This window comes from Phalangium opilio, unplaced genomic scaffold (genome assembly GCF_054372755.1).
Source record: "Phalangium opilio isolate 3A_F unplaced genomic scaffold, DU_Popi_V2 ptg000082l_1, whole genome shotgun sequence".
Taxonomy (NCBI): domain Eukaryota; kingdom Metazoa; phylum Arthropoda; class Arachnida; order Opiliones; family Phalangiidae; genus Phalangium; species Phalangium opilio.
This window is the reverse complement of record NW_028324189.1, coordinates 13,574,849-13,597,233: the sequence shown is the minus strand read 5'-3', so window position 1 is coordinate 13,597,233 and position 22,385 is coordinate 13,574,849. Positions and strand designations below refer to the sequence as shown.

Below are 22,385 nucleotides of genomic sequence, written 5' to 3'. Positions count from 1 at the left end.
ATGTGATATTAGGCTTAATAGACACCTGCATTAGATACTGATTCTTTCTCTCCTCTTTGCTGCAGCTACAGTGAGGGTGCACAATATGCATTTGGCATCAGTGGTGGGACGTGACCCCTCCCACAATAATAATGACTATAATTAAAGGGTTCCACATCCACAAGTCGCTTGGTACAGATGAAATGACACTACCTAGCTTAAACTGCACTAGGTGAAAGTAGCGCCATTGTCGCGGAGCAAGATTTTTCCAGTGGAAAGTATATGAAAAGGAATTGCTGACCGACTTCAAAATATATTTCCATTGCATATTTTGAGTTTCTATTTTAGAATCAGATACCGCGGTGAACTTCTTGCAAGGTTTTACAATAATAATAATAATATTGGCTTTTTATTGGAACAATCATTAAGGTGGAGTCCTAATTTACAATGATGTCCAGAGTTAATTTAATAAATAAAAGTAATGGATAATAACTTAGATTAAAAGTATAGAGCCTGTTTACAGATAATCCCAGCCTCATTGCCTTAATTTCTGTGCCACGTGATTGCTCATGGCATCTTTAAAAAGCATTATTGATGTTATTATTTTGTGGTGATTTTCTAGTTCATTCCAACATTTTATGCCTTGAAATTTTACATTCTTGTCTCTAACGCGCGAGTTACAACTTTCAGGGTAGAAGTTATATTTGTCTCCACGTGTTCTTATATTATTATTTCCCTTTGGGAACCAGTTTATTACATATTCTGGGAAGAGACCATTTCTCACTTTAAACATGAAAATTAACAGGTCAAAGTAGTAGTTGTAGTCCGTGGTATTTATATTTGCGACTTCCGTCGCGGAGGAGTATTTTCGAGTATTGGATATAAATGTATGTATATTTTTGAAAGTAATTGGTTTATTTGTTCACTTTGTTTATATATTGGAAACAGTAAGTTGTCCCTTTGATTACGTGTGGCAGAATTGGGCTCAAACATGTTTATTTGCTATTACAATTATGAAACTAAATTAGTCAAACGCAAAGGTGAATCTATTTCTTTTCAATGTCAATAAAGGATCAATGTATTGTATTTGTGGTTTATCATTATAATAAGCACACAGTAAGACCAAGTGTAAGTCACTGAACTAAATTAAATACTTACTAAAATAGGACGAATGCATTTCAATATCGTGGCTATGTAGGATCACATCCGCAAACCAAAATTTTGGAATAAAAAGAGTATAAAACAAGGGTTCAATATAAAACTATTTTATTTTTTTCCCGAGTGACCGAACATTCTCAAATATAATAAGTAAATCTTACACCTTCATTTCAGTTTAGACCATCTAAGTAATCAAAAACAAACCACCCTTTCACAACATGAAGTTAACAGCCCGCGCCTTCAAACCGTCGTCTGCTCTAAGTCTAAACTGTTAAATGGCAACTTATGTCCAGCACTGGTAGAAAAAAAAGGTCTGATCATAAACCAACCTTAAAAATTAAAGGTGGCAGCACATTCTTGGATTTTTTTGAAGCTGTGCGGACAAGTACAACTCTAGGGGCGAATCGTGAGCAGATTTCCGCTTTAAAAGTAGTTTGGGGCCAAATTTGACATCATTACAGGTGTTCATTTACACCCCTGAAAGGGTTTAATAACACTTATGGAGCAATTGGTGCTATAAAATGGTGCAACAGAGGTGCAGTTTAACACCTTTTTAACTCTTATATCGAACTAAAACTTAATTTTTACTCTCACATGAGTGTTGTGCAATTCTTTAAAGGGTGCGGCATAGCACCTTTCAGAGTGTCGCATAACACCTTTCAGAGTGTCGCATAACACCTTTCAAAGTGTCGCATATCACCTTTCAGAGTGTCTCATAACACCTTAAAGAGTGGGTGGTTTATTAGCAATCAGTGGTATATTCACAGCAAGGTTCCACTTTGAGTTAAATTAAGAGGAAAGTTCTTACATGCAGAACTATACCGCTTTAAGCAATGCTTGCAGGGCCGGATTAAGAGGGGGGCGAGGGGGCACTGGCCCCCGGGCGCAAGTCTTGTTGGGGGCGCATAGAGTTAAACTATTCCCTCTTAGGGACATTTGCTGTTCTGTTTTTTTCGACTAAAGGGGGCGGCCCCCGGTGCAAAATTGCTTAATCCGGCCCTGAATGCTAGTTCTAGCATTCAGTGTGAAACTGCATAAAAGTTGGTAATTTTTACCGACTTAATAGCCTCTGAAAAAGGCAGAAAGTTTTTAATTACTATAATTTCATCGGGTATTAAGTTGGTTTTGGAGGCCATAATATCCAAGCAGTAGATATAAACGTTCTTGTTAAATTTAATAATCTCTTTTCACTAAGAATTTTTCGAGCACCAGAAACGCGTTTGACCTAATCTACTCTACAATATTTAAAAAAAAATTTCATTTTCTACTCTAATGATTCTCAAAATAAAGATAAGACATGTCACAAAAGTTGGCGTCTGTAGTCGCCCTACTAACATAGTCTCGTTTTTTTGTGTCGCACAATACTTTTAAGAGTATCGCTTAACACTTTCAAGAGTGCAGTAGCGTTGGTAGGGTTTGAAATTTGGGGGGGGGGGGGTGGGGGGGTTTAAGTTTATTATTCGTATATTAAAGATTTACAAACTTTTATTAATAAAGAGTACGGAACCGATCAGTTAGTGACTATGAGACAATTGTGGATGAAAGAATTTCACTCGTCTTTTATAAGTTCAGTTTCCGTTTGCTTTTAGTCCCCACTACTGTTTGATATTGAAATTCATCTCTACAAAGATGAAACTGAACGAAATTATCATAATAATTTTTTACACTATATTGCTACAAAATTTTAGGGGATACGAGCAGTTTTTTAGTAGAATTTACGGATTATTTTAAGGGGGCTAACTTTGAAATTTTAGGGGCGCTAAAGCCCCCAAAAAGACTTAGCGACCCCACTGCAAGAGTGTCGCATGACGCTTTTAAGAGTGTCACCTAACACGTTTCAGAGTGTCGCCTAACACGTTTAGCAGTGTTTTACAAAAGTACAATACCCTCTGATTACGAATTTCTTTGTTAATTTTATTTAAAGGATAAAAATATATTCTTTCATGAATATCATCTTTAAAAAATGCTTAACAATCAAGTTTTTCAATAATTTTTTACTGTTTGTATTGACTTTAATATTAAAACATTAATGAAAATGAAAGACCTTATTTAAGAAACCCGCAGTACTATAATTTTCCATTTTTAATTTCAAAACGGTTTTAAAAAGTTTTATTTTACACCGAATTTACACCTTAAATTGGCCCCACAAAAACTCAAGGTAATAAAACTCTCTTTGGGTGTTTTTAAGGTGTAAAAAAAGTGTTTTCTTAAATTACACTTCCCTTTCTTAGAGTGTACGAACATGTTAAGTACAGTCGCCGCAATTAAAAACTTTCTCTCTCGCGACGTCTTGTTTCAACAATAAGCCGCAAATTATTGATCTGATACAATTGATAAAAAAACTTATCGTATATTGTTGTTTTAATAAAGATTTGCGGCTTATTGTTGAAACAAGACGTCGCGAGAAAAAAAGGTTTTAATTGCGGCGACTGTACCTCTCTCATTCTAGAGTCCAAGAGAGATATGTACGAGAATTTCTTACTTGTAATTAATAATTAATAGGTATTACTGTACTGAGGTTTAAGTTATTTTGCTAGTAAAAGGACTATTAAGTATTGAAATATATTTTTGTCTTGTAATAGTTACTTAAAACTTACCCACAAAAAGGATTACACCTTTAATATTCTGAAGGGCCAAGGCTTAAAAATCCTGCCCAAAACTTATGTGCTGTTACTTTCGGGATCGGTTTTCTTATTAGCACATTAGCAGCAGTAAAGGTTGCAGACGAATTTTAGGGAATATTAAAATTTCCCAAACATAAGTAAATGCAATTGCAAAAATGCTTTGTCAGAGAGTTCGTCTCATCGTCTGCGCTTTGCCAAGAAACGTTTTCAAGGCGTATAGTTAAATTAAATTCGCATTCCAAATATTTATTATTTAAAAATATGCTTACCAGTCTGGTGATTATTTTAGAGGGGTCTAAGTTTGAAATTTGGGGGGGGGGAATAGGGGGCTTTACCCCCCCCCCCCCCCCCCCCCCGAAAAAAAGGCCTAGCGACGCCACTGAATCATTGAATTGTATAATTACTTCAAGTTTAAATTCATTCCTGGGCGACAAAGAAAAACCATGGATATAAAGAATGCGCGTGAGGAAATAGGTTTTCACGCTATATGATAAGCAACTTCCTATCTCCGACGGGACCTTATTCGGTGTATACTCTGTTCCAGCTTTAGTCGTCAGCACGCACAAAGCTACGTTACATAGAGATCTAGCTTAGAGTGTGCTGAGAACCAAAGCTGGAACAGAGTATATATCGAATAAGCTTCGACGAAGTACGCCTTCAACTACAAGGTTTACAGAACATGAAAACAAATGATCGCGTTCGCTGTTCCTAAATTTTTAATGCGTTCATTGTGAAAGTGTTAAGATTTTGTGTTCAACTGTTACAATTTTTCCAAATAGAAACTAAAATTAGAAGTTGAACGCCAAAATTAAGCGAAGTGTTCAATAAATTACACTTTTTCATCACTTAAACATATCAAGAAACCAAAATCTGATTTTTGAACACAAAAATGTGTTCAAATCATTAACACACTTTTTTCTGTGTAGGTTCACGGAATTTAATTTTCCACGCGCGACTTATATTTCTGGTCGATATGGTCATTTTCAAAACAACAGAGTCATCAAAAGACTAATAACCAAATGTAATAGTTTTCAACGAATGATCGGACAGTTGTCATTTTCTCATTTAAAATTGGTTGTGCAGACTATTTCAGTGAAATTTGGAAAATGGCAAAGACATAAATAGTAATCGCTAACAATAGACAGTTTAGTCCTGACTCACTGACTGATAATCAACGCCCAGCCCAAACCGCTTGCCCTGTAGAAGGCTAAAAATTTGCAGGAACGTTACTCATAAGTAGTAAAATGAGTATATGATTCACTCATGGTAGTAAGCGCGTACTACGAGACATTTTTCCAACCCGCCGCCATCTTAAGAAATGGTGCCCGGAAATGTGAAAAATCTTCTCTATGCAACAAAGTCCGATCTTTTCAACCGATTTCACACTGGTTTCAACCAGACGGGCTGAATGGTCTTTTGGGTTCGATTTGTTGCCATCTTTTTAAATGGCGGCCAGAAATTTAAAAACCCTTCTTTATGGAATAATGTCCGCATGAAAAGTAATAATAAATGTCCCGACGGGCTGACGGGCAACGCCGAGTGTTTTCGCTCCAAGGGTGCTACAAAACTATTACTAATCAGATACCCATTCTTTATATCATTTTAATGAAGTTCTTATTACACGCGAGTGACACCGTGGGTAATGCAGCTAGTATTTATATATGTGGGAAAGTAAAATAATATCTTAAATCGATAAATGCTTTTCACAAATCAATACCTAGAACATTGTTTTCCTATAAATAAAAAGAAATTGTCGCTTCAAATGTCTAACCACATAACCTCACCCAACCTGTAACACACAACTGACACAAGTTTATCACCTACAAAATAACCTAATTCGTCCATTTTCACCAATTCCTTAACAGTGGTAGTTTATTTTATTAGATCGTATGTAGCTTAATTAGTTTAATTATCATTTGAGACAAGCGACTTTAATTTTTATTCGCGTTTCACTGGGTGAAAAACAAGAAAATAAACCCGCAAAGTATGCGAACATTGTGGCGATTCAAGTTATTCTGTTACCTTTTACCAAAAGATATGGATACTTCGTAATTTTTCCTATTAGTAATTTCGTATTGAATTTAGACATATAAAAATAACAAAGCCACGTGGTTCTAATTTGTATAATTTCTAAATCAGAAGCAAGTACCAACCAAGGCTTACCACATACGCTCAGAGAGTGTAGATCATAAAATGGCGACACAAATCAAAAACTTTACCCATGTGTTCAAGGACGTCAAACCAAGAAAGATTCATACGAGGTACACCCCTATACACTGACGTGTCACATTTTATGAGTTACGTTATGTGCCCCTAAAACCGCAGCTTGCACACCAAAAATTCGACTTGGCCGACCTTTTGTCATTGGCTTTCATTTCGCTTGAAGAAAAACCATTAAAGGGAATGAGAAGCTTCGTTTGAAAAACCTCTGATTTATATAACAAAAGGTAGAATTAATTTCTGTGAATTCAAAAATATCAAGGTTTTATTTCTCCGATTTCTAGTTCTTTGGCAATATGCATTTGAAAATGCTTCGTATGAAATTATTTGAAATCACTTTTTATGAAAGGCTAAAACATTTCCAGTAGGGTAACGTCACAGATATATTTTTCACGTAAGATGGTGCCACTCTCTCCGTTATCAGACCCAGAGTTTAGACTGGCGAGAAGTTCGAGCTCGAGCTCGAGACGCGTTTAGGATTCCCGCGCTTTTTTTCCTCACGTCATAGTGATGTCATCAAACGGGCGAAGAAGCTCGACAGGAAAAATTGTTGACATATCGAAACTGAGCTTTCGTGATTTTTCAATGGATTTTGAAAATAGAAACTTTGGTTCAATTATATTAAAAATTTGATATTTTGAAAGTAGAGACTTAAAAGTGTATCAAAATATCACTTTCGTGGTAAAATATGGGGTGCGTTCAGTAATGCTCAACGGAGACCAAACGCGTTGAGTTCCGTTGATCAACGTGACGTCATGTGACGTATTTGGCTACTGAATGGTTTTTTGCAAACTTTGCGTTGTGTCATCTGCTTACTGTTCATGGAAATGGATATGCGAGGGTCTGCTAACCAAAATATGATAAAACTCTGACCAGTAACTTTGCCAAACTTCAAGCTTCAAAGATATAATCGAAAAAATTTCATATAATACTATCAGACATTATTCTTTCGCATTCAGTCGCTGCTAGACCGATTTTATAAACATTTTTGAAATTATCCCTCAAATTAACTTCTCGAAATCCTTCAGGGAGATAAGTTTCCGCCATTGCTGATACGTCACAAATTGCGTTGCTTAACGAAGTAATCGGCTCTTATAGCTGATGACTTCGATGTCTCTTACAATCGTGACGTCAAACCGGAAGTTCGGAAAATCTTTCAGTGGTGAATGCGCATTCAACGGAGTCTCCGTTGAGCGTTACTGAACGCAGCCATGAAATGAAATTGTAAATTCGCATTCCCTTTAATATAAATACGGTGCACGCCAAGTGCACTTTAGTAGAAATGACATTTTGTTTTCAGTACCTATTGCTCTTCGTCAAAACATCATTTGTAAATGTAATTATATTTTAAAACGTGCAATATTTTTGGTAGGAAAGGAAATAGTATATCGTGATGCCACATTAATTTTCCATTATCATTTGAAACGATCAGGTTGACAAAAATATACAAGTCACGTAAATGAAAATTCCGTATTAGCTGGTGTGTAGAGGGAGTGTTAGTTTTGTATGCGCTAATGTTGTGCAGCGTTCACGTTTCCTTACTCGCCAAGGTAATAATCGTGATGGCCAACAGTTGCGGGCTATATGAAGTTCTTACCACACCTAGCTAAAGAGATCTTAGATTATCTAACATCCACACACAAACCATGCACAAACATACTCACTATCAGAGCATAAGCGTAAAAACCAGTATGTCTTTCATACTCAAAGCTAAAAACCTATTACATCTAGGTATATCTATATATAAATTGAAGGATCAATAGAAGTTTTCAACGACAACTATAATTAAATAACAGCAGCCCAGCCTTTATAAATAGTGTCCTCTCCGCCTGAAAATAAATCTCTGATTCTAGCTATCCGTGCCCAGAGCCTCCCTTCTGGTGCCAAACCAAAAAACCGGTTTATGAAGAATTTATTTCTCCAGGGATAGAATTAATTTTAGAAGTAGGAATGGAGAACGGTTTGTATTTACTTCAGTCCGACTCATAGCCCAGTAAAGAGCCCCTCCCTCCAACACGTAACGAATGGTTTAAATTATCTTATTGGCTCACTTAAACTACGTTTTAATGACGTTGCGAAAAATACGTATTTCCTTTTTACCTCTGCCGCTATGACTCGCCTCTTCTTTCATACCCCCTCTTCGTCCCGTGGAAGGGGTCCGGGACTTTGACGCGCGCCCAGATCACTCTGTTCTCCATTCCTACTATAAAATTAAATCTATCTCTGATTTCCCCTATATACGCTTTTCAATAAAGCGGCTTCGATACAGCCGTCCATCAAATTAAACTTAAAAGGGAGTCTAAAACGCGCGCCCTCTAGCTACTTTTCCCCCATTTCAAGGACAAATTGAAGTCGTATTCCGAGTATTCCTCCCCCATTTTGTCGCGTCCCACCGGACGTAAGCCGTTCCACAGTTAGCGTCCCTATTTCTCTCAGATTTCACATCCCTGATTTGGCTTTGAGTGGTACTAAAAACTAGAAATCCGGTAGACGGTCCTACTGCGCGTGACACGCCGATAACGCTTCCAATTTCAATCTCCCTTTCAATCCCTCTTAAAACATTTAATTTCCCTGGTAAATCACAGTCCAGAATTATTTGTAAACTTGATTTGAAGAGTAAATAACCCCTCGCTTCTACTTCATACGTCGACACGTAGCGAGTGTATTTGGAATAGATCACTGAGAAACATTTATTTAAATGACTTAAAGAGTGGATTGCCCCTCTCTCAAGTCGTCCACGAGGTGTATTTACTTGCATTTGTAGCGAGCTATTTACGTAATGTTAAACGAGATAGGAACGAGAATAGTATGGATCTTTGTATTTTCCAGAGTGAATTGCCTCTCGCTCCTGTCGCGGAAGCATGGTTTTCTTCTTCCCTCGCTTTTGTAGAGAAGTTTGAGGCGCATTAACAAGTAATGTGAAACCATTCAATAAAGAAAATAGTGGGTGGGGAATGGTAAATAAATGAAATAAAACAGCGGCAAATCACGATTTGACCCCAAACTGAACAAAAGGTCAACCAAGGTCAATACTATAAATCGATTGGAAATATAAAATACTTTTGCCCCCCGTTTTTCGATCACCCAATTACCGGGGACCAGTCCATAAGTTTATAAGATATGTTCCTTCAATAAGTATTTATACGCTTCGTAATGCTACTGAATGACTTACAGCTCGAGCTAGTTCGAGGGAGAACGACTTAAGTCCTACATTCGGTGGTTAATTTTGCAGCACTACCATCTAGCTCCTATTTTGTCTGCATTAATAAGCCTCACGAGGCGTACGTCGTTTTACCCTGAATCTATGACCTAGTACGTCACTCGCTTCATGACATGCTCGGATGATGCTCCAGTTTCTAAGTTACCAGAGATTATCAAACTTATGGAATGAAGATATCTTATGAACTTATGTCCAGTATATAGATACTTCTCTTCTCCACTGATTTGATTTCTCTACTATAGCGTCTGTAAATCTCTTGACCAACCAACTATCAATGGATAACACGTATACACGCTAGCTAAGAAAGCTAGGCGTCTAGACTGTTGGCCGTTTATTAAGGCTTCCACTCTGTGTACGCACGAAGTCATGGCCTAGATGACTTTCATCAAGCCAAGAACAGTAGCTAGATCGAAAAGCAGCTCTACAACTTTACGGATTCGGAGTTGGCAAACGAAGGAAATCACTAACACGCTTTAGATTTGGGACTAGGCCTAGGACATTTATTTCGAATGACAATGGTTTTTTTCCTGATCATAGAACCAGTTTAAGCCTTTTTTACGTCATGTTATTATACCAGAGCCTCCAGAGGTTAATTGGGAGCGCAAAATTACGCTTTTGAAACACTCTTTATGTAATTTATGTCTAACATTGGGCTTGTGTACGCGTAGAGCTATCTCAGAAGCCTTAGTCACCCATGTTATTTGCCCATAGAACCAAAGTGGTACCAAACATGGCCGTCCACTGTCAAGGGTAAGCCCATGACGTTTTACCTAGGCACTGACGTCACAACTGAGATAGCTTCCATTAAAAGGTTTTTTTGCCGTTCCCACAGTGTTGGGAGTTAATATTTAGGAGAGATAGGCTCGAGCTGGTTCAGTTTGACTGGGTACTTGAACAACTTGACTCATAAAGCGCCTGACAACACTGCCCCAAAGTTCAACTCCGAGAGAGGGCGGGAGATAACTTCCGTTGCCCCAACAGTACAACAGTGAAAAGTATATTGCAGTCTCAGAAGAGTCAGAAGGCACCCAAATTTGTCAAAGGCTTAGTACAGACTAAATATAGGAAGATGAACTGCAAAAATATCCACCGAGTGTAGGACTTCAATTCTCGCTTCAGTCGTTCTCCCTCGAATTAGTTCGAGCTGTAAAGAAGCCCCGTTTTCCGTAGTAGCAACATTCGGATGATAACTAATCATTGCCATATTAGGCAAGGTAATATATTTTATGGAAAATGGATTTTTCTATAAACAGAATCTAGACGAGACGCTTGCATTCCATACTCAAACGAGTTCCACTTCATCTTCGTTTATGAATTATTTCTGCTCAAGTCTGAAAGTTACGTTCAGTCTTTATCAAGACATATATCTTGGCCGGCCCAGACTACTTTCTTCAGACTTTTACGCTTAACATTACGTATAAATCCGCCATAATACTCGTTATGTCAACAGACGAAAAAGTGATAAATCAGCTCAAGAATGGCGGGCACGGTAAGAGTTTGGATCCTTAGAATTTATGTATTTGCATTTCCAAACGACGACTACCGAACTTAGTTATTCTAGGCTAGGCCTAGAAGTGATAGCCTAGGCCTAGCTATGTTTGAATAAAAAGAGTTTCTCGCAGCGTAAACCCGAAGTAGACCAGAAGAGTTAATATAAAATAATATTAATAACGAACCTTTTTTTAGTCTACCATCTGAAAGATATTTTGGCATCGATATAAATAGTAAATCGTTACCTTGCTAACACTGAAAATATAATCGACCATAGCTGTTATTCCCGCGGCGTCGCTCGCGTGTAATAAGAACTCCCATCAAAATACTATAAAGAATGGGTGGGAGATTTTACTGATTCGACTAATATTTTTGTAGCCGTACTCTAGGAGCTAATTAAGGCACTCGACGTTGCCCGTCAGCTCCTAGGGACACGCATTTTTTTGATTACTTTTCACGCGGACATTATCTTCCATAAAGAAGGGTTTTATATTTCTGGCCGCCATTTAAAAAGATGGCGACAAATCGAACCCGAAAGACCATTCAGCCCGTCTATAGGTTCATAAGATTAAAGGAAACCAGTGTTCTAAATATTTGCGAAATCGGTTGAAACGCGCTGACTTTGCCGCGTAGAGAAGGGATTTTTTCCATTTCTGGGCGCCATTTATTAAGATGGCGGAGGTGGATTGGGGGGAAATCTTTCTTATTAGGCGCCTACTACTTACGAGTAACGTTACTGCAAATTTCCAGCCATCTAGGGTAAGCGGTTTGGGCTGGGCTTTCATTATCAGTCAGTCAGGACTATGATTTTTTTATATATAGATAAAGATAGTTAAATATTTGTGACCAAACCTTTTAAACCGGACTGAAGTGAAAGCTAACGGTTCTCCATTCCTGCTTCCAAAATTACACGAATCCCTGCGTACAGCTAACAAACACACCGATCTACAACCGTTAAACGGTCTCTGTCTGGACACGATAACTACGTGACAGATATTATACAAAAACGTCTTTGTTTGGACTAAGACCGAAAAAACCATCGATATGAGTGAGGTTTATCAATTGACTGAAGTTCAGATATTGAGATTTTTCTTTAAGTATTTTTAGTAGTTTGGCTAGAACTGGTGTGATTTCGGCAAATATTTTTGGCGGTATTCTCTTTTTCTTTATCAAATATCCTTTCGATTATGAACAAAATCAATTTAGTATGACTTTGGTTTAATATAATCATTGACCTTAAAATAAATTCTTTAACTAAAACAAATACAGTTGTTTTTATATTATACAAACTTTTTTGAATTAGTATTCACAATAAAATCTTTCTAGTGCGGTATGATAAACTTAATGATAGTTTCGACAAAGCACTTTCAATGGTTATTTTCAGTTACAATTTTTTATAAACAAACATGATAATTTGTAGATTAAATTATCGCAACAAAATCGTTCTATTAACGTCTGATTACTCAAATAACCCTTAATAATAAATTGGACCAGGCAGTTTGTAAGGTTCTTTTCACATAAAATTTTTGACAAACCAAACTTATTATTTGAAGTTTAAATTTGCCTGTAAGCTTTCTTAATAATTTATTTAATTATCTGTTGATTTTAACCTATAGTAATTGTAGTCAATTACTTACCATGACTAATCTTAATAGTTTCTTAAATAAATAAAATACGTTGACGTTCCAAAGCCACATAAGTATAGTTCTAAATGCTATTAATAAATTTAAATCTAATTCCGCGCGCGAAAAAGGGCGGAAAGGCACCCAGCCAGCCTGCCAGCAAGGGTCAGGCCAATAGTTTTGCAACTCGAAGCGCAAAAGCAAAAACACAAATAATATCATATGAAGTTCAAGTATCATTTTTTTCCGCTTGTTGATAAATAATATCCAATGCCAAAATTGTAAATTCAGTATTCAATCCACAATATATTTAGGTCTAATGGTCCAAATGTAATGAAACTTTAATGAGAGATGTGCTACTATCTATTATATCTAAAAATGGTTAAAAACATTCAAATTAATTAGCTTTGTCAAAATGATAAATTTAGTACTTTCAGGCCCTTTCCAAGATTAAACATATCGCTTACACATGGCACTAAAAATCCTGTAACTAAACCAAATTACACGCCATAAAGCTTACAACACATCTAAATGGGAAAGTTGAGAAGAGCCCTTGTGTTTCTACCAAGTAAACGTTACTATGTAAACGCAATTTTAGTTCAAAACTGTATTTATTGGAAATATTAAATATTTTGAAAAACAATGAAGAGTAGAAAAATCATGATTAAGAAACTAACTGAAAGGGTGGGGGAAAAGTATCACAATATCAGTTACTGTTGGTAAAAAAAAACAGGATTTACTTGAGATATAGTTAGTTGTCAAGGAGGTCCAAGAAGAAAAAAGCTTCCTCGCAGCGGTACTCTACTTTTTCGATGACATTCTGAAGCTTCTTGCGAGGTAGACCTTACATTTCAATGCAATAATTTTTTATCAGTATCATTTGGTAACGAACGCAAAACGTTCTCATTATATGTGTTATTCAACTGATCTGGTTTCGCGAGACCAGCCCCTCTGCACGTTTACAAATCTAAGAATATTGGTTCAAGAGGTCTTGGTTTTATAATCTATTACTCTCTAAAAGGCCTGTTTTGGACAAGGATGGGGATGCGTTTCTTTCTTGGAAAATGGTTGTAAGTACTGAATAATGGATTAAATACTGAATTTACAATTTTTACATTAGAAATACTGAATTTACAATTTTTACATTAGAAATACAGAATTTACAATTTTTAAATTAGAAATACTGAATTTACAATTTTTACATTAGAAATTCATTTTTATTCAAATATTTATCCTATTTAATATAATAGAATAGATTGTAACACACCTCAGGGTAAAATTTCAGGACATTTGGATCAGTAGATCCGAAGATATCATCAGTTTGGCCTTGGAAATAATTTTTACACAAAAAAGCTTTAATCTTTCTTAGTATAATAAAACACATTGAAACACACGTCTCACTACAATTTAAGGTCATTTGAATCAAGAGGTCAAAGGAAGGATCTGGCAAAAATACCTACCTCCTCCCATAAAACTTAATGTTAATTTTCGGTTCCTTCGAATTTTCTTCAAAAGTCGCGCTTATACATGTAAATCGAATTCTTTGAACTGGGGGAGTAGTTATAAGCAAAAATGGGGGTGGAATACTCTGAGAGTCGGAATGAAGGCTGGTTATCTAAGTCAGATCTAGGCTCTATTTAGCGCCATCATGTCGGCCTAATTTTAATACATATGCCAAAGTAATTTTAAACTGTTTTGCTCATACATAAAATTTACAATTAAAAAACTAAATTTAATAGATAGTTAAAAATGAATAATTATTTCTTCCAAATTGCTAAAATAGTATTGTACGTAGATGACGCTACAATAGGGAAACGCCGGTAGGCTGCTAGGCATAGAAAAGCGTCTGCAATCTGCAAGGAATTGATTTCGAAGATAATTTTTTGCAAATTTTGAAATTTGGTTCATAACTTTTGCGTTTACGAATGGGATGATGATATTGATATTGTTTCTTGATGTCTAGATAATGGTTTTCCTTCTGGTGAGAGAAACATGTACATTTATTTCTAAACTCATTACTTAATGTGAAGTTGTAGTATTAGGTTTTGAATTATCATGTTAACAATGCTTATTTTGATTACGTTTATAAAAATAATATTGAACTTTTTTTCTTAAAGTTAGTGATCATAAGTGATGATTAGTAATTGATTACTCTTATTAGTTAAAATTAATAGTTTGTTAAATAAATTATCATTAACGTTTATAGGTAAATTTAAACTTGAAACGATATTTTGTCTTTGGCAAATATGTAACTGAAAAGAACCCAATTGAGAGTTAATTAAATAAATTATCATTATCGTTTTTAGGCAAATTTAAACTTGAAATGATAATTTTTCTTTGTCAAAATTTGTTACTGAAAAGTGAAAAGAACCTTAGAAAGTGCTTGTGCTTCGTAAAATTTTATATTAGGATTATTTGAGTAATCAAACGTTAATAGAAAGATTTTATTGCGAATGCCAATACTTAAAATTAAACATCAAATTATCATTTTTGTTTGTCCAAAATTGTAACGCGCTTAAAGAGAAAAAATAAGTTTTTAGACTTTAGCTTATCTAATCCCAAATTAAATGTACGTACAGGTATAGTTAACCTTAAAAATGTGTCTGTCTAGAAGCACTTGCAAGTTAATTTAATTAATTTACAATAGAAATATATATTTATTTTATTCGAACACTTACAGAGATGGTAATATCATAAACTTGCTTAGTTACAGAGGTTTCCCTGATACACTCTCCAGAGACTACGGTATTAATTTCTTTTGGTTTACAAATCAAATATCTCTTACTTTAATAATGTGTTTAGTTTTTATTATATTTCAGACTTTCCGACGAGTACAATTCCTAAAATAATTTTGTAAACCTTCTAATGCTAAAAACGCGACGTATTACCTCTCCGAGTGACGTATGTCACGGAGAGGTTCTAAAATCGACAGGCATGTCTGTGTGTGTGTGTGTGTGTGTGTGTGTGTGTCAGGCTGTTGTTATTGACTTACACCCCAGGGGACCGCGTTCGCAGTTTCCGAATCGAAGCAAATGTGTTCGCCATTTCCGGACCGCATTCACAGTTCCCGGAAAATTCAAAACTTGAGGCTATCCACAATTTAACTGGCCACTACTATTTCATCTGACTAGTCAATTGTCCATTCCACATGAACACCAATCTGTATTCACTGGCTTCTAACACCACCACCTTCTGGGCGTTGCTTTTGTCCATCCCACAAAGACACCAGTCTGTACTTACTGGCTTCTAACACCACCATCTTCTGGTCTTTGTTTTTGTCCATCCCACATGGACACCAGTCTGTACACCTGGCTTCTACACCACCATCTTCTCGTCTTTGTTTTTGTCCATCCCACATGGACACCAGTCTGTACACCTGGCTTCTACACCACCATCTTCTGGTCATTGTTTTTGTCCATCCCACATGGACACCAGTCTGTACACCTGGCTTCTACACCACCACCTTCTGGTCATTGTTTTTGTCCATCCCACATGGACACCAGTCTGTACACCTGGCTTCTACACCACCATCTTCTGGTCATTGTTTTTGTCCATCCCTCATGGACACCAGTCTGTACACCTGGCTTCTACACCACCATCTTCTGGTCATAGTTTTTGTCCATCCCACATGGACACCAGTCTGCACACCTGGCTTCTACTCCATCATCATCCTTAAGGTTAAGACATACGCGGCGATCGGCCAGGGTTACGAGAAACGTCCGGCCTCCCAATGGCGGGGCTTCCACCAAAGGTTCACGCAATTGCGCTGTTCTTATCCATAGCTGCGATTCGAAATCCTTATATACTACCTATTAGAATAAGGTGAAGCAACCGGCGTATGCATCATTTTAAACGCCAATATTAGTCAAGTCTCTCAAGAATGTTTAATTGTTCTTTATCAAGACGATGTAACGTTCAATAAGGCGAACAACTAACGAAGAAAATATTTAATATTAATTATATTTATTTTAAAATTTAAGATAATCTTGTTTCTAAACTCAAAATTAAAACGGAAAGAGTTAAAAAGCAGTCTATTTTTTTGTCTGTGTGTGTCTGTCCGTTGTCACACTAGTGCGCCGAGTTAGCAGTTCGCTTTGTTTTGATGTGTTAAGAAATCCTACAGAACCTTAATATTCACTTTTTCATAATATAAAGTGAATATGTGGAAATCTTTTTCGTAATTACGATGCATTTAGTACTTTTGTAGCTTTAAAGCTCTGTTTCATTTTGATATTCCAAGAATGTTTTTTAATATTGTTATTTGAAATGGATGTTTATATATTACTTAAGCTATACTACATCTGTTTATAGCATAATCCTTTCTTTAGTGATTTCAAAACGAACGCAACGATATTGGTCAAATGTACTTTTATTTGTCAATAGGCCTAGTGAACCAAAAAGTAAACGCTTGGGTTTGGTTTTCGTTTCTGTAATGCAGAGACATTAACGGTTCAGAGTGAGCCGAAAGTTAAATACACTGTTAAATAATTAGGCTTAGATTTTATAATCATGGTGGATATCTGGGCCGCGTTCAGCAGAGCTCAGCGCTGTTAGCAGTGTCGTACAGGACGGGATTTTGCTTTTAAATTTGACGTCACGGTGCTCAGCGCTGAGCCAGCGCGGTCTTCAAAGAAAATAGTCGGGTTTTGGGAAAAAGGTGACGTAAAACGCGTAGTTCTCAGCTTGGCGAAAAAACATGGAGGAATTAATACAAATAGCTCTTGCTGATTCTGATGGGACTATAGCTATTTAATTGGCGTGAAACCATTTGATGACGCGAGAATTTTAAGAGACATGTTACTTTCTAATTTTAATTATAAAAGACGTTGTTATCTATCTCTTTAAATATGTTATCTTACAATTTTTGTTAAGCCTTGGTACCTTGCACGCTTTATTGCGCTAGCGTCATTTTTAAAACACCGATGACCGGAAAAAAGCTATGACGACAGATCTCACCGGCAACCGTTTTCCAAAATCCGCTGTCATTTTGGGGAGCTCTGCTGGACGCAGCCCAGACCAGTGAAAGGTCTGATCGTAATCGGATTATAGCTCCGTGTTTTCATGCTATTTATGGTGCGCATTTACTTCCAGTGTGTGTAGCCACAAATAAGCTTTGGTGTTATGTAACGTTAACAGTCATGTTGACAAACTAAGAAAATCGTTGAGGTGAAACGAGAGGATAGTGTTTACATGGCAACCCTGTTGTGAATATGGCTTTGAACATAGGGAGTATACAGTTGAGGAGTAGAAAATTCGGCCTTTACAAAAACGTAAAGGTAATATCCCTCCAAAGGTTTAGCTCTTCATTTCCCGTTTTTCCCCCATCGGATGATTTTAATGTGTACAAGTATATCCTTATTGGATGTAAAATGTCGTCTGATTTACAGTATATTTGCTATGCTTTGCTTTAATATTTCATAAATTTTAACTTCAGTATTTGTTCTTAAAAAAAGAAACATTTCCATATCTGGGTAAGTAAGTTTGTAAGTAGTCCTCCTCGGAGAGGTAATATTTTGGTTTTCCCAACTTGTTTTATAATTGTAGCGCTACCCGTTTTAAACTGCCTATCTACCATTCGCGAATTTCCCGCCAAGAGATTTCAATTCTCGGCATGTACAGTCGTGTCCAAAAAAAACTTTCTCTCGCGCGACGGCTTGTTTAACAATTAGCTACACCAAAATTCGTTCTCACTGAGTACCCATTAAAAATGAATACGTATTAGGTTTAATAAAAAACATAGGTCGTGAAAATAACAGAATTAATCTACTAAACGTAGGGTTATTCATACTGGAGGGGATTTGAACACCGCATAAAGGGTTAGTGTCACTAAGAATGTTTAATATCAAATAAGACGTTAATGCCATGGAATCTCTAAACCGCTGTCACTGTATTACTTTGAAGATTTATCGAACGTTTTCACCGGAGGTGCCAGACAATTTTACCCTTTGGTGGCTCCAAAAAGCCAATCTATTTATGGCATCAAGACCAAAGTCACATTGAAGGTTACAGAATGAAAGCTCACTCAACCACGTTTATTTTGTCATTATGGGCCCCATGACAGGCTTCAATTGTTTACTATTCAGGCAACTATACTTCAACGCGAACCTTGTAGGGTATCAGGCCATAGAATGGGGGAACCATGGAATTTGTGGTTGATTTCATGGCACCTTCTTCCCCGAAATGCTCTTCTGTTTCGTTCGTGCATTGTGGCACTTAATGGGAGGGTGAAGAGGAAAAACCAAGTCATTCGTTTCATCCATTCTTTTACTAATTATAAGACCTATATGCATAGTTAATCATTCAGGAAATATCTCCGAGCTATTATAAAGATCAAAAGAGTTTCACATTTCACTGTTAAACGCAGCGCCTCCAACCAAGCGAACAAAATACTCCTAGCATACTCTTTGTCGCGCGTTACGTTTTTGACATCCCGCGCATTGTTTATCACTTCTCGCGTTATAATTGCTCTCGAAAATAGCGCGTGCCACATGTGTTTGGTTCGCAGTAAGGCAGGGCGTGACAAGATATTATTGATGTGCAGCTATTTAACCATGAAATCTGAATCTACAACTTAGAATTTTGTAATAAGTCGGAGATATTTTCTGAACGGTTGACTATTTAGATTGGTCTTATAATTAATGGAAAAATGCACTTGATCTTCCTCTTTACCCTCCTGTTAACACCCTTGATCTGAAAGTTGGTGCGCTGGAAAGTTCAGAAGTATAACGCATTTGATTAGAATTTATGTCTTCACGATGACTAAGAAATTGGTGGCTCTATAATAATAGAGAGAGAGCACACCATATCTTGCAACGTCACGGGTCTCTATCTCTTACGTCGGTGTCATCCCCTCTACCGAGGGAGCACAGTACTCGCTCATGAAAACGCTCCACCAGTAGAGGGGTTGCACGACGGCGCTTGTTATTTCCCCCCCTAGCCATTGCTGTCTCCCTATATGTCGTGTTAACAATACATTCTAGGTGTTCAGTTATGGCCTATAATTCAATCGCCTAAGAGATTTGTAACGGATTAGTTACCCTTCTTCAGAAATTCATATTATTGTCACGCATACCAGTTTATTTTATGTTTTTGCATATCAATTCAATTTAATTGAAAACCTTTTTTGTTTACCCCTTTAAAATATCATTTGAAATCTTGTTTACATCCATGGCTGGATTACCCCAAAAGAGCTGGTTACCCTTTGCGCGAGCCGGAACGAATGCCCTGTGTCAACCAGAACGACCCGCCACTCTTTTAACGGCAAATTAAACCAGAACCTCCTGCGACCCCTGTAAACCGAATCGAATCACGAGCTCTCTGAGTGCCAGGTGAATACGAGCTCAGACGAATACTAAGAACAACATCACCTGACCCGGCTCAAACGATGAGAGGTTTTAAGAGGAAGAAAGGTTACCAGATAGGAGATTCTAGCAAAAGTAGATAGGGGGGAAAGTAAAGCACTTGGAAGATCCCCCGCGCCATGAAAACCTAGAAACCCCCTTTCCTCTCTCTCACAGTTCCTACCCCCTCGCGTAGGAGAGGCATTGCACATTGCCAGTGCCTATTTGCAACTGAAAAATAGTTCTGTAAACAGTTTTAAAAGGACTCCTACTAGCCAAGGCTTAACAAGATTGCATACGGATATACGGTAAAGCAACATCTGTGAGTGGATACGTTAAAATTAATAAATGATCTTTTTACCACGGACGATACTGGAAGTAGAATTAGAATATTTAACTGTATGAAAGGTAATGGATCCATGAATGAACTGTTATATGATATGATTTGTGATCTTCTTAAGTCAAAACATGAAGAAGATAGTGGTGGTTATTCTGCATTTCTTTTTGCTGGACTATTAAAGGATAAAAATCAGCGCCCCGAATTTTTAAACGATGTAACACTTGGTCGATTTGAATTTTCCTTTAGAGCAGACAATTTCACCGGCTACTGTCCCGGGGCGCTGCCGTCGCTATGAACTACCTCTCAAAAAAAATCGATAAGGGGTAGGGGTGTTTTCTCAAACGTCATTGGCTAACTCGCATAGGGGGTAAGGGAGAGGAGAGAGAGCTTCTAAACTTAGAGGAAACCCACAGTCAAAGGTGGGGGACCATCCTCGAGCTTTACTTTCCCCCTATCTACTTTTGATTCTAGTATTTTTACCCTCTGAGGGACCAGGCTGGTCAACGACGGATGCGTGCCTAAGACTTCGTGCCCGCTAGATCTATCTATGATAGACGTTGAACAAACTTAAGTGCCGAGAAATCTAACTCCACCACCCGAAGACCGTGCCCAGGACATTACCGTCTCATATAAACTATACGGAAACGACTTCTAAGACCGCGCCGAGAAATCCCTGTCTTCGTGGGCCAAGATTTGCCACCCAAGATAAACTATATGTGCGCAAATGGTTCGAGCAGTGCCGTCCGCGAGATTACGCTCTAAACAATTTAATCTAAAACAATGTGCGCGTAGGACCACCTACCACAAGTTCCGTAAAAGCCGGCGTCATTAACGTAACTCCCGTAAAACAAGGGTATCCAGCCATTCCCCCCTTCTATGTAATGTGTATTATAGTCATTTAACATATGATGCATAATTATCTTATCATTAATTGCGTTTTATTATTAGTATCGCGTTGCGATTAATTCTTGTTCTAAAGGGATTGTCTTAATAAATACAGTATAAAGTCATATCGGCCCGTTGTCCATATTCTTTACCAATGATGACACTCTTCAGTTATTCCCCTAGACAACTTAACCAACATTAAACTAAATTCATAAACCCTCTAAAGAAAAGTCTCTCAGATCACACATGCAAGTTCCCTAAGAGAATTTACACTGGTATTGTGTTCTACAATCCTCAAGTCACGAGTCATCCCGTTAAGGTTCTCCTGGACTTGGAAACATCAGAACAAACAATAAGAATAAATGGTCCGGTCTTTGAAGTGTATTGTTGCCATCAAACCTTTCTCAAGCCTTAACTTGAGCGTCAACGTCTTCATTTTGACCAAATCAGGTAGACATAAGTAAGGAGTCTAACTTTTTCTCGAGTCTTCTTCACCAGTGTCGGATTTGGAGGGAGATGTTGCAGATATTAACCGCAACACGATAATTCGCAGAAAATGCTCTGCCGCTTTTCGGGTCCCGTTTGGGGATACATCACTTCCAAAGGACTTGGGAGTTTGACTCACTTTGATGGACATCTGAACTGTGAATAATATATAGATATTTTAGAGCATAGTTTGTCCCTCATGTCGTAGACAATTATTTTTCGGATTGTCTCTTCACGTTCCAGCAAGATACTTCCAGGATATATACGTCACGCGCAACGGTGGCATACTTTTCTGTCAGGCATCCTGAATTGGAGATTTTACCATGGCCAACGAGTTCCCCAGATATGTCACCTAGGGATGGCGGTTTTCGGAAAATTCCGAAACCGGTATTTGACGATGTCAAATCCGGAATTTTCCGGAATTCCGGATTCTTTTTACGCTCCGAAAAATCCCGGAATCAATCCGGTTTCAATTCCGGAATCAGAACGGTTTCAATTCCGGAATCAGAACGGTTTCAATTCCGGAATCAAAACGGTTTCAATTCCGGAATCAAAACGGTTTCAATTCCGGAATCAAAACGGTTTCAATTCCGGAATCAAAACGGTTTCAATTCCGGAATCAAAACGGTTTCTATTCCGGAATCAATACGGTTTCAATTCTGGACTCAAAGCGGCTTCAACGGTGGTATTTAGAATTTAATTTTTATTATTTTATCACGAAAGAGAGCCAATCCGCCCCTCTTATACACCGACTTCCTAACAAAATTAAAGTTGAATGTGACGCCACGAATAGCATACGCCAATCTCCCCCTTGTCACGGACCGTCACAAATTCAGAAACTCCTCCCCCCTTAAAGCCTGGTTCTCACTTGGCGAAAAAATGCATTTTTCGCCACACGACTTGATATGCGCGACTAAAATGAGCGAATTTTCTTCTAGTCGCCGTCAAAATCGCCCCAAAGAGTCCCAAAGCGACTGTTCTATTTTTTTTCTCTAAACGCTCGGCGAAAAAAGACTTCAG

General features: G+C 37.4%; 2 long non-coding RNA genes across 3 annotated transcripts; both read right to left on the bottom strand.

The window, feature by feature from the left end:
- Positions 1–774: 774 nt before the first annotated feature.
- LOC149651864 (uncharacterized) lies at positions 775–1,560 on the bottom strand. The gene is made up of 2 exons (XR_016371363.1): positions 1,138–1,560; positions 775–981 (listed from the first exon to the last, which is right to left on the bottom strand). It is a non-coding gene; the product is annotated as an uncharacterized LOC149651864 (long non-coding RNA).
- A 1,474-nt stretch (positions 1,561–3,034) lies between these two features.
- LOC149651863 (uncharacterized) lies at positions 3,035–4,077 on the bottom strand. Of its 2 annotated transcripts, none has more exons than XR_016371362.1 (2): positions 4,031–4,077; positions 3,035–3,950 (listed from the first exon to the last, which is right to left on the bottom strand). It is a non-coding gene; the product is annotated as an uncharacterized LOC149651863 (long non-coding RNA). The 2 variants fall into 2 exon arrangements; XR_016371360.1 differs by having other exon boundaries at positions 3,035–3,945.
- Positions 4,078–22,385: the final 18,308 nt, after the last annotated feature.